Here is a 14,124-nt window from a genome sequence, read left to right as displayed (position 1 = left end):
ACCGTAGCACCAGAATCAAACATCACAAAATTAAGCAGGTACAAAATTAACAAGACATGTACTAGTAATAACATCAGGTTGAGCATCAGCATCTAATTGAGTCATGCAATAGACACGGTTCTTAGGCGGAGCCGAAGAACTAGAATGACCGGAAGGAACAACAACAGAAGCAGCCCTCGGGTTATTATGACATTCAAATGTCTTGTGACCCTCCTTGTAGTAGAAACAGACGATTTTAGAACCGTCGCAGTTCTTCCCCGGATGGTATGGCTTATCACACCTTCGGCACTTAGAAGAGTCATAGTTCGGCTTAGCACTGCGATTCTGAAATCCACCCCGAGCACTAGGTTCAAACTTTGGCTTCTTTGCAGGAACCGAAGCATAGGAAGTAGCAAGCTTCCTCACAACAACAACCTTAGAGGCTTCTTCCTCCTTGATTGAGGCATGAATACTAAGAGCCATCTCAGAAGCTCCCTGAAACGTAACAACTCGAGAGCATAGAACATGAGTCCTCACCCTCGGATCCATTTTCTTGATGTACCTCTTTACTTTCTCAGCTTCAGTAGGCACAATAGAAGGAGCAAACCGGGACAGCTCGGTGAAACGGTCTGTGTACTCCTGAATGCTCAGATTTCCTAGAGACGAAGACAAGAATTCCTCCTGTTTCTGCTAGCGGAGCTCATCAGGATAAAATCACTCCTTCAGCTTAGCAGCAAAACGGGACCACTTGATAATGCTCCACCAATTATCGGCTTCCGTTTTTAGATAGTAGGAACTGATAGGTACCCGTTCAGCAGTAGGGCAATTAGTAGCAGCGAACAATTTCTCCATCTCACGAAGCCATTTCTCTAGAATTACAGGGTCAGCGGTACCCTCATTAGTCGGCGGTCTGTGACGATCAAAGCGATCAAAAGCTGATTGGCCATAAGAGGAATTAGAAGTCCTATTAGCCAAAAAAAAATGAAAGCACTTTCTACAGCTCGATGACGACAACATGCCGCTTCTCTTCGAACACTTCAGTGATGTTGTCGTGAATGCATTCTACAAAAAGGAAACCAAGTTAGTCAAGCCACACATGCGTTAGTAAACACTTAAAGTAGTCAAATAAATCAAAATGGTTCCCAAGGCTTTCTTCCTACCCAAGTAACTTTTACTAAGTACTTTACTTGAAGCCTAAGACACTAGTAATCTTAGTTACAATGACTACACATTTCTCATGAAATATGTAGCAACTCATTGAGAGCTTTTGGAACGTTTTGCTCTGATACCAACTGGAACACTCCGTCTTTTTAAGACTAATAATAAATTGCTAAAATAATAATAAATAACGAAACTATTAGATAAATAAAGCAGTGGCGGCGAAAATACCACTGAGACATAAAATGTTACTCTAAAGCAATATAAATAGTAATAAGTCCCAAACTAAATAACCTCGAAAGATAAGGAGATGAGGTCCCATACCCTCACTCAAAAAGTACTATTACAACTCAAAAATAAATATCCAGAAAACCATTATTAACTCCATGAAATCCATGAGGCAACTATCCATCAAAACTCTACTTAAGACCTACTAAGAAGGAAGTCTTAATCCTACTATCATAATGCTTATCTACCACTACAAGGATCAAATCCTTGCTCACTGGGCCGAGTCTCACCTTCCCAGTCCAAATAGTAACAATCCTAAACTTCTAGATCTGCAAAAGTATACAACAACATATCTGCAATCAGTGAGGAGTAACTAACAACTCTACCAGTTCAAATAGGATTCAATTAACAATTTAATAAACGAAGAATATTGTTTGAAAAAATACAAGACAATAATAATGCAGACAAAACAATGGACAACGTGCGAAATAAAAATAACAAAACTATAAATAAGACATAAAACAAGTGAACCAACACGATAATCCATCAATAAGCAATTAAACCATAATAATAAGGACAAGAGAGCGATAAATATATAATTAAAGAAAATAAAAGTCTTCAAAATTATATGTATAATTTAATATTATTGAGTGAGTTGAACATTAGTGACTGCAGCCCACTTCCTAAGAGTATGTCAGATCGCAACCTCTAGAACGGCTTATGGGTTACGTTTCATACCGAATGTGCCTAAAAATGGCCAAACTCTCGATGCGGGATAACATCGCAACGTTTCCCGTCCTCTCGGATGCAACATATCCTAAGTTTCTCCCATGAAGGGTAGCACCCTCCTCAGTGCCCCCGTCCTCTAGGAATGCATGTTCAAAACCTTCGGGATTCCAGATCCCTTAGACTACCCAACTCAAAATAAAACATTTCTAGACCAAGTGGAAAATATATAGATAGTAATCTTCAAGCATCAAATTATTCTTCAAGTATTCACGATCTCTCAAATAAACATAATTCCTCAAACCAATTCTTCAAAATAATACTTCAAAATAATAATAATATATATTTACTAAAAGTTATGCTTTGAAATAAACTCCTTCAAAACCCTTTTATTTAACCAAAAAATAAAAATACTAAACATGCTTCAACATAATAAACAAAGAATTCAGCATACATGAAATAATAAAATATAAATAAATTTCATGCTCAACACAACACAATAAAACGAAACAACAAGAAGTAGCAATCGGGTGGCGAGCACCGGTCGTGGTACACGACCAGCCCACTGCCGGCGGTCCCCGGCTGCCGTGGTGGTGTCACACCTTCCTCCTTTCCTCTTTCGTACTTAATTCACAATCTCCTATAGATATACATGCTAATTCAATACTTCAAGAAATTAAATAAAACATATATATCTTCCTTAAAGATTCCAACTATGAATAAATATAAACTACTCACCTTACTAAAATAATAGTAATATTGCTAACTTTTTTTTTTTTTTGCTAAATCAAAGAAATCTATTACCAAACTTTTCATAATTACAGACTAAAGAGAAGCCATGAGAAGACAAACCAACTAGGTTGGACTCCCTAACCCAAGGCCCTCTATTTCACTCTACTTACACACTTGAAGAGCTAAATCTCTAAGCCATGTTCTATTAGCTTCTGAAATCTTTTTGGGAATGACACTATAACACCTATCAATCACATCTTTCTGCACTCTATACACTGTATTATCTACAGAATGCACAACCTGATTCCAGTATACTTCATTTCGAATTCTCCAAATGTGGTACACCAAGGCTCCCAACACTACGTCATATACTTGTTTCTTAAATTTGGACTCCTTGCTCCTACTTATCTAGGGAATGAAATTCTGCTCATTCAGTTGGTTGTTTTGTATTCCCACCCACATCCTAATCCTCCTGAACACTGCATTGCTATAGAAGCACTCAAAAAAAAAAGTGTTCCTGATTTCCTTCCTTGTTCCACAAATTAAGCATAGGTTATTAGCTGCTATGCCCATATCATGTAATCTTTTTGTAGTCTGTAGTCTACCCATCATCATCAACCATAGGAAGAACCTATGTTTTGGACTGACCAGTCTATTCCACACATATTTATCCTAGTGAATCCTCACAAATCTCCAGTCATTATGTTGTAGATGGACTTGACTGAGTATTCAGGCATTGTCAGTAGCATGGATATATTCATCCTACTCTTTATGTCCTCCTTTACTTCATAGAGCTTCTTCTAGTACCAACTACATCCTTGAGCTGGTTGGTATCCCCACCAGTCAGTGTTCTTGACATATAACTCACTCACCCACTTTATCCATAGATTATCTTTCTTGTTTGCCAAAGCCCATGTATATCTGCCCATTGTAGCCATGTTCCAGGTCACTAGGTTTCTTATTCCCAAACCTCCTGCATTCTTAGGAATACAAACTTTATTCCATGCTACATAGCCCCCTCTGCAACTATAATAGTTTCCAGACCATAGATAAGCTCTACATATCCTCTGGATTTCATGAAGTATCTTCTTAGGTAAAACAAATACCTGGGACCAGTACACCTGTATGCTAAGAAGTACTGAATTAAGAGAGGTTTCGACTACTTCAGCATCTCACTCTTGCTGTCATCTTCTCCACAAGAAGCATACAATCCTTCACTCCCATCCTTTTGTGGTTGATTGGGACACCAAGGTATGTAAAAGGGAGCTTGCCTTGTTTGAAACCAGAAGCATTCAGAATCCTTTGCACTTCCTCAGTTTTCATTCCAGTAGCATATACTTCAAACTTATGTTCATTTACCTCTAAGCCTGACACATTTGAAAAATGTTTGAAACCTTACAGCAGTAAGTAAACAGATTTGAACTCCCCTTTGCTGCATAGAATTAGATCACCAGTAAAACATAGATGATTAAGTTTTACCCCTGAACATCTAGGATGATACTTAAATGTTGCATTCTCCCCTATCATCTTCATTAATATTACTAACTTACTTATGAATATGAACATTAAAATAAATATACCAACACCTATTATAATTTCACAACAACAACAAACGACTACGATACTTTCCAAAACTTTCAAAAATAATAGTAAGTTATATAAATTTGGTTTTCGAAAATATAGATATATATACATATACATATCCATTTATATATATATAATTTATAAAATAACATAAGAATATAATTAAATATAACACATACATAAATAAATTAACGCGCGAAATTTCTAGAGAAATTACGGGATGTTACATGATGGGGGTGGTGGGAAGGTGGGGTGGGGGGAGGGCAGCTACGGGGATGGGGGAGGGTAGAGGGGGGATGTGGTGGTTGGTTAGGGTTTAGGGTGGGGGTGAGGTGGTAGAGGGTTAGGGTTAGAGGGTTAATTAACCTTAATGACTAACGGGAACTTGACACCATTAGTCATTAAGGGCATTTCATAAATTTTACCCTTAAAGTAAGGGTACCTGGTGCATTTTTTAAAAAGCAGGGGTACCGCATGAATTTTGAAAAGCCACAGGAATACTTGGTGAAAAAACCATTAAAAAAATGTATCCACAATGAACTACCAATAACAAAATAAGAACGGAAACACCAACCTAAACCACCTGAAAGAACCCATCATCATTGCAAACTACAACAAAAATAGCTTGCTACAATAGGAGTTAGTAGTAGTGATCTGTGCTTACTCTGTGCTCAACACTAGGAAGATCACCAACATCTATTTTTTAGATTTCCTTTTAGGTCAACATGCTTACTGCACCTTAAAGGTTGGTTGAATTGTTCTACACATTCTGAAGATCTGCAACAACTGATTAGATGGATTTTGAATAGCTAAAAAATCAAATTTCAGAAACAAGTTATCCTGGCAGAAATAGTGTACTTGATATGACATAGTAGAAATAAGGTATACTGGGAGCATTATGTTCTTAAAAAAATATGTAGTTTTGTAAGAAGATGACAAACATTGTAAAAGCTATAGTATGTAGGGGTGTGCACAAATCGGTCTGGATCGAAATTTGGACAGGATCGGAGATTCCGATCCTCGATCCGCCAAATATCAGGATTTTGGTCCAAATTGGTTGGACCGGAATTTCTATTAGTTTAGTAAAAAAAATTATGTTAAAAATAATAATTAAAAGGTAGAAAGTTATAAACTTGAAAACCTACTATTTAATCTTTTAGGATTATTATTATTAAAGTTATTAATTTTTAATGTATATAATTTATAAATATATTTAAATAAAATAAAAAATATTTTTTATTTTGGAAAAAAAAATTCCAGTCCAAGAGGTCCAAGATCGAACGTGGAAAAATTCCTCTCCTGGTCTAAGAAAATACCGGATCTTGGTCCACCAGTCCAGCCGGTTCCGGTCCGGTCCCGGACCGGTGCAAACCTCTAATAGTAAGTGCAGTCCTACATCAAAAGATTTCTAGGAAAGATGTTAACTAGTTTCATAGTTTGTAAAGTAGTGTAGCTACTTATGTGGTGATAGTGGCGGAGCCAGGATGTCAAAATTGGGGGGGGGGGGGGGGGGGGACAAAAAATGACGAAAGATATTCAATATTAAAAATTTTACAACACAAAGAAACATTGTCTAATATCCATTTTCATACATCCCAAACTAAGAAAAAAATTACAAGAATAAAAGGAAAAAATTACAAGTGCATTCGACAAGTCTTCATTTTTTTAATCATCGAAAACTTGAAGAAACACTTCTTTCTGAAGAAAAGTGACCAAACTATCATTCAAAAATTAATCACCCGTGCTATATATTTCGCAACTTACTTTTTATGTAATTCATTCCCGAAAACACTCTTTCCACACGTGCCGTAGCAACCGGAAGAATCAACGTCAACTTGATGAACAAAAATACAAGTGGATAAGCTTCATTCCTATTTGTTTCAACAAACTTCATTGAAAGGGAAGAAAGATAATTGATATCTTGAAATTCACCACTATCATCTCACATATCTTCCATGAATACATCAAGTTGACAATCAAAAGTATCTAAATCATTTGTTGTAGATTCGAAAGGATAAAGAGCGGCAAGTTAAAGTACCTTTTCCTTGTTGTAAGAAGAGAATCCATCTTCCGGACATAAGCAAGTCATGCATTTAAGCAACTCCATATTAATCTCATCAAAATGCTTGTTAAGTTCTTGAAGTTATAGATCGATTACACCTATGAACACCTCCACCCGAAGATGATGAAGATATGTCGCTTCTTTGACAAAAAGTCTTGATCTTCCTTGAGGAATGTAATTATCCTCCATGCCGGGAATGTCAATGGCATTTTTATTGCAAAATAAGGTGCGAAGAAGCAGGAAGCGGTTCGAAAGAGTCCTGTTTATGAACTCACTCCCCGGTTTTCCCACTTCTTGTCGAAGTAACCTTACTTAAATGAAACTCTCGCCCACCATCCCTCATTTTTAGCAATACTCTTTTAGTCAAAGAAACAAGTCTCATGACATTAACAATGTCTTGATCTTTTCTTTATAAGGCATTAAATAAGTCATTAGTGTACTCAAATATTGTAGATATTAATTGTGCCATAAAAACAAATCAAACGATTCTAGTAAGAGCACAACACCTTGAGCTTTTGTCTTATCTTCCGCGTTCGAACCATTCTTTTCAATCATCACAAGTACATCAAAGATTTTAGGAAACAAGTTAATGACATTATGTAGAGTTTTGTAGTGAGAACCCCAACGAGTGTCATTGGGTCTAATCATTTCTCTTCTTTTACAAAATTTTCAACCATATTTAATAAGGTTTTAAGTGTATCAAAAGCCAACCACACTCATTATTCTTTTTAGCAACCGCAACAAGACTTAATTGAAGTTGATGAGCAAAACGATCAACATAGTATGCATTTGGAATATCATCCATAATCAAAGTCTTAAGGCCATTTATCTCACCCTTCATGTTACTAGCCCTATCATAACCTTGACCTCGAATCTTAGAAGGACTTAATAAATGAACAACAAGAAATATATAATTGCACTTATAAAGCAGTGGTATCCCCAACATGAACAAGTCCAAGAAATGGCTCTACTTCCTTTCCCGTTTTCTTTTCAACATAACGTAAAGGTAGTTGTTCCTTTTGGGATATATCACTAGATTCATCGGCCAAGATATCAAAGTAATCATCACCAATTTCCTCTATAATCCGCTTAGTTATTTCTTTGGCACAATAATTTATGATATCTTTTTGAATTATGGGAGATGTTAAATGACAATTTTCGGGAGCATTTTCAAAAATGACCTTTGAAACAACTTCATTATGTGACTTTAACCATTTCAAAAGCTCAATGATATTTCCCCTATTAAGAGATTATTCATCTTCCCTATGTCCACGAAATGCCAACCTTGCCGCAATAGATAAGACAAATAAGAAACCGAAGCTCTCAAGCGAGTTTCATACTCACTTTTAATCACATCACTTACATCATCAAAAGTTTCAATAATTTATTTTTTACCCATATCTTTCAAATTCATATATTTCTCATAAGCAAGATTATGAGCACCTTTTACACCTCCAACATGTTTTTTGAACCTTTCCAATTTATTTCATAACCTAAATCTTTCATCTACAAATGCATCCTTCCACATTAACTTCAATATCATTCTTAAACAAGTAAAAAACAAAACAAAATGCTACATCTTTCTCGATACGATACTCAAGCCAATCCCATTTATCAAACCAAGAAGCAATGAATCGACGCGGGCGCGGCCTCCCAAGATCTCTTTAAGGGAAGTTATGAGTTTTTTGTTGACAAGGTTTTTTAAGGATATATGCCCTCCTAATCGCATTACGTTGATTTGAAGATAATTCATTATGTTTATTCTTTTTCCCAAGTCATGAGGAAGAAGTTCAACATCATAAACCGACTCTTCATTCTCTAATGGGCCAATGGCACACTATCGATATTTAAACCACCCAAATTCATATCATTTTCGTTAATTTGAGGAGAATCATAAGATGAAGATGCACTAGCATTAAATGATGGAGTACCACTATCTACTGGTGGCGTTGAAAAACATGAATTATCTTGAACATAAATTGTCGAAGATCGGGTTGTTTTTCCATTGCCGTAGATTTTTTTGATCTAGGTGTATCACTCATAGTTTCCTATATTAATTATTTAATACTACCTCCGTTCCTTTTTAATAATTACACTTTCACTTTTGACACTAATCACAAATTTCTCTTTGACTATTATTTGTGATTTATGGTTATGATAAAATATAGTCATGTGGGGGTCTTGTTTTATTCGTCTTGATATGTATTTTTAGAATATCGACATTTTATATTTTTGCAAATACAAAATTAGTTATATAAAGGCTCAAAGTGTGCATCGGCATGTGTGAAAAGTGTAAGTGTAACTATTAAAAAGGAACGGAGGTAGTACAAATCAACACATATGAACTAACTATTAAACTATATGAAAATTATAAATTAATTACCACTACCTAATATATACAAATTCACACATTCATAAAAAACCTCAACAACAAATTGACAAAGTGCATCAATCACAATTCACAGATTCGAAATTTCAAGCGTGTACGTAAATATCATAATTAATATCAACCAAATAAGATTTTAAATGTACAATATAGAAATCATGAAATAATAATGTAAAAGAATTAAAATTTAAACTCTTTTAATACCTGATAGCTGATGCGAAGGTCGGAGGAGAATTACAGAAGTGAGAATAGCGGTGCGAGCGTGCGACAGGGTGGTCGCTTGGTCGACGTGCGGGCGTGCGGCGCTGTGGTCGACGGACTCTGGCATCATCAACTCATGAAGCCTGAACTGGACTGCACTTTTGAATAGCATGCGATGTCTTAGATGAGTATTGGGAAAGGAAGGAGAGAGAAAGTGATAAGTTTTAAAAATTAAAAGATTTTTAATTTTTTAGGTTGATTTAATTAAAAATCTGATGGGAATTTGGAGTTGGGACACACTCTCATTAATAAAGTTAAAACTAAGTTTGCAAGTGGCAGACAATAATACATGAGTACATGACCCAAAGTTTCCTCCTCTTTTCTAGCGCTGAACGTTGCTTGCTTGCATCTAGTGCTGAATTTTTGTTTTTTTTTTTTTTACGAAAACTCTTAATTTGGCACGTGACTCCTCGTGCCCCATATTAGCTCCACCACTATATAGTTGTCTAAAGCTTGTTGCTTTGTACTGGTCTTAGAGTTAGGGGGTCAAACCTAGTTAGTTTGCATCCCCTTTAATTTGATAGGTTTTAGTTGTAAAATAGTGGTTTCATATATCAAATTAATCACTTGCTTAGCAAAAAAAAAAAAAAAACCATCATCACTCCCTCCAAAACAACACAACCTTTTAAAAGTCCACCAACAATACTTGAAAATTCATAAGCCTAAAAATTTGGGAAAAAAATCAAGAGTAAGATGGATGAATATTTCTTATTATCCATAATTATGGCTTTAAAGGTCACATCCGACCATAAAAACTTCAGATCTGAAACTTTTATGTATGAATTTGAGCTTTGAATTCTGAAATTTCATCTTCAATTGTGGTAGAGAAGAAAAGAACAGAGGGCAGCAGTGACTTGGTAGTGGTGATGGGCAGCAATTATGGAAGCAAGTGGGGTGGGAGTGGTGAGGAAAGGGGCAATGTGAAATGGCGATGGTTCCTGGGAGAGAGAGGAGGGAGAACATGGTAGAGGAATGGTGAGAAGAGGAAGATGAATGTTCTTTCCAAACAACATTTTTAATCAAAAGGTATACCTGATCAAAGTGACCCATCCCGAAAAATGTCCGGCCTTGGACAGGTTTTTGGGGCCTGATTTTTTTGGTTTCAGACGGATTCTGGGTAACTAAGAAAATGACTTGTGTGTCCAAAATTTGAACCGGTCCAATTTAGGCTCGAAAAAGCAAGCTTTGGGCGCAAAAATTTGGCCCAGTCCGACTAATTGATAAATTTTTTTTGGACGCAGCTCAGCCATTTTATCACCTCTATCAAAAGGTTTTCCTTTCCATTCTACTCGTTTCTCTTTATTAAACATTTTTCCCTACCTAAACTAAACGTCCATTATATAATAACCCACCTTAAAGTTTCTTTCTTCCATCTTTAGTCTCTCTCGCTCTCTTTCTCACACACTCAGCACACAATACATACACACTCTTGGACTTACTCCTTAATTCTATCTCAAAGTGAAATGAGTAAAAAAACCGAGGAATTAATACACAAGAAAATGAAAGGTGTTTGTTATACATTAAAAGAGTGGATGTAGCCCGTGGATTAAAAAATTATACTACAATTTGGAAGACAAGAAAAAAGAAAGAAAAAGGAAACGACTTTATCTAGTTTGTAATGTCACTCAAACTATACGATATTATTTTGACGTGGATAACTTTACCCCTCATTTATTCTAACACTCTCTTCTCCCTTCTCTCACTCCTCTCATCTCTCCCATAGGCAAATGCCAACTATCAAGCACCAATATATTGTGGTTGATCCATGTAATTTTTGAAATATCTGTCAAATATCCTAAAAAGTCATTATTAGTTCATTTAAAAATCATATGTCAAATCGAGGCAACTTTTGACCTTAAGTGGGTTTTTTTTTATTGGGGAAGAAAACTTAGAGAGACCTCCTTTAATTTGGGGGCCAACCTAAAACATCCTTTCAGATGATAAGAGAAAAATCAATATCATAAGGAGGGAAGGAGCACAAGAGAGTAGAACACGAATGACCTTTTTACGAGCCATGAAATCCGCGGCTTTATTAGCCTCCCCAAAGACATGATCACAATGGGAAGAAGAAAAACAAGCTATATCAATACCTGCATCAGAAATAATATTATTAATTTCCCACGGAGTACTCCACAAATCCTTGAGTGAATTGATAACTGCAAGGTTATCACCCTCAATAATAATGTTTCTAATATTCAAAGAAAGAGCCCCCTAATGCCTACACGAAGACCCCACACTTCAGTTTGCAGAATAGAGGTTAAGTGGGTTTCTTTTAGTTATATAGAAGCGTCTCTATAAAAGTAATAAATCACCCTTTGTTTAAAAGTAACCTATCTATCTATACTAATGTTCTAAAAGGCGTGTCTAACAACGTAATACACGCAACGTGACACCTCTCGTATTGTCCAATGTGTACATATCTCATATCAACTAAAAAAAATAAATTGGCTTGCAACAAGACTTAAACACGTGACATCTTGCTATTATACATGACACGATAACCATCTCAACCAACTTTTAATCATGCTTTAAACGTCCATATTATTATATTTGTACCTTATAAATGTTGAGTTTTATGTATTGCTTACTCCGTTCCACAATAAGTTAAACATAGAAAAAGGACACACATACCAAGGGGGATAGAGAAAAAAGTTGGGATCACCTTTTATGTATTACATAAAGTACTCGGTTTGTTTGCTCCCCATAAAAGAGGGAAATTCAACTTTTGCACCAAAATTTGAATTTTGGCATACTTTTTCAAACTTTTTCACTTTTTTATCTAAAGGAGACTTGTGGTCATTTCCCACCAATTCAAGTGTACAACTCTATATAAACAACTTTTAAGGATAAAAAATCTCTCATTTCCACATTTGTTCATACACCAGCACACACTTACACTTGATAATTTGTTTTTTCTCACGAGTGAACACACTCACTTGCACACAAAGGTCTTTTTTCAGAAAATTATACAGAAGCACACACAACACTGTAATTAAATTACTGCCACGAATTATGGTAGTCTAGAGCAGTTAGTTTTATCAAATGGAGTAGGGGAATTTTTTGACATTTGTGAAGAGGAGCTACTGCAACTTCAAGAAGAACATGAACACAATCTGGAAGGTGACATTGATGTTGATGAGCTTTTGTTTATGGAGTCCTACATGCATGAAGATGGTGATCCTGAGGATGATGGTGAGGTATGGTATTTTTCTGAATATGATGACATAGAAACTGAAATAGAAGATGGAAATACAGTTAATGAAACTAATTGCAACTTAGGCGAAAAAACATAATGTAGCAAACAATATCAGAAGAGAGGTCATTATTGACTTATTCATACAAGCAGGGTATGACCTTTCTTTACCAAGAGACTGTATAAAAGAGTATTGCATTTAAGTATGCAATTAGTAGAATAACAATGTTCAATATTTGAAGAATAGCTAAGCAACATAAATTAAGTAGGGTTGAGGTCAATGGTGCAAGCAAAAATGCTGACAACTGTGGGAGGAAGTTTATCATCAAGGAGGATGAAGAACTTAGACAAATTCCACTGAATCAAAGGACCACAATCAAAATCGGGTCCTTTGCTACAACTTTGGGAGTTAGCCCATCGAGTTAGCCCATCAACAGTTTATAGGTTTATAAAGAAGGGTATTTTGAGATGCCATACAAATTCCATCAAATCCAAACTGACTGATAAACACAAAACAACTAGATAAAAGTTTGTTCTCTCACACATAATCCCAAGAACAGCAAGAGAAAAACCAAGATTTGACATGCTTTACAATATGATACACATAGATTAAAAATGATTTTTCATGAGTAGGGTAACACAAGGGTTCTATTTGTTGTTAGAAGAGGAAGATCCATACAGAGCATGTCAGTCAAAGCACTTCACAACAAAGATTATGTTTATGGGGAGGGGGGTATTTCAAGACCAATTTTTGATGACAATGGCCTGTGTATTTATGATGGTAAAATAGGAATATACCCATTTATTGATGAAGTGACAGTACAAAGAAGAAGCCACACTAGAGAAAGGGAAACTTTAGAATTAAAAGCAAAGCAAAACATCACCAAGGAAACCATCAAGGACATGTTAATCAACACATTGTTGCCAACAATAAGGGCTAAGTGGCTAGCGTTTGGTTCCAAAACAATATGGATACAACAGGACAATGCAAGACCACACATAGCACCAACTAATCCACTATGGTTAGAAGCATCAAAATAGGATGGGTTTGACATACACCTAATCCAACAGCCAGCTCAGTCCCCATATCTTAAGATGCTAGACTTAGGGTTTTTTATTTTCCATTCAATCATACAACACCAAGCATTCCCAGAAATAGTTGTTGAATTGGTTCAAAGTGTGGTGGATGCGTATAACATGTATGATCCCAAGTTGATAAACTACACTTGGTTGCATCTAATGTATGTCATGGCTGAAATATTAAAGGTCAAGGGTGGGAACAATTACCAAAAACCCCACAAAGGCAAGAGAAAGATGTATAGACTTGGTCATTTTACCAACTTATGTGGAAGTTGTTGATGAGTTGTTAAATGACACAATGGCTTTCCTCAATCAAGACATAGTAGATGGGGCAAACCCTATGTGGGATGGATTGTTCCTTGGACCAGAGGAACAGTAGAAGGAAGGCACACCATATATGACTGAACACAGAACCAACCAAGTAACAAGATGGCATGAGGAATAGTAGAGTTTGTTGAGGGAATTTTTTGTAAAGAAAAAGCATTTTGTAAAAGGAACATATTTTGTATATGTAAATATGAATGGAATACTTTTTGAAAACAACGCAATCATTTGGTTTCTTTTGGTGATACATTGAAAAGGAACTATTTAAAAACAACATCATCAACAAGGTTGTCCTTAGGAAGTCCCAATCACCCATACAAAGAACGTAAATGACAAATCAAGTAGGCTCCAAAATCGAATAACAATTTCATATATGAGTGGCAATAGGGAGGTTAACAAGTAAGGTCTTGT

The sequence above is a fragment of the Beta vulgaris genome, chromosome 9, assembly GCF_026745355.1.
Source record: "Beta vulgaris subsp. vulgaris cultivar EL10 chromosome 9, EL10.2, whole genome shotgun sequence".
In the NCBI taxonomy this organism is placed as follows: Eukaryota; Viridiplantae; Streptophyta; class Magnoliopsida; order Caryophyllales; family Amaranthaceae; genus Beta; species Beta vulgaris.
Note: the sequence above shows the minus strand (reverse complement) of the source record.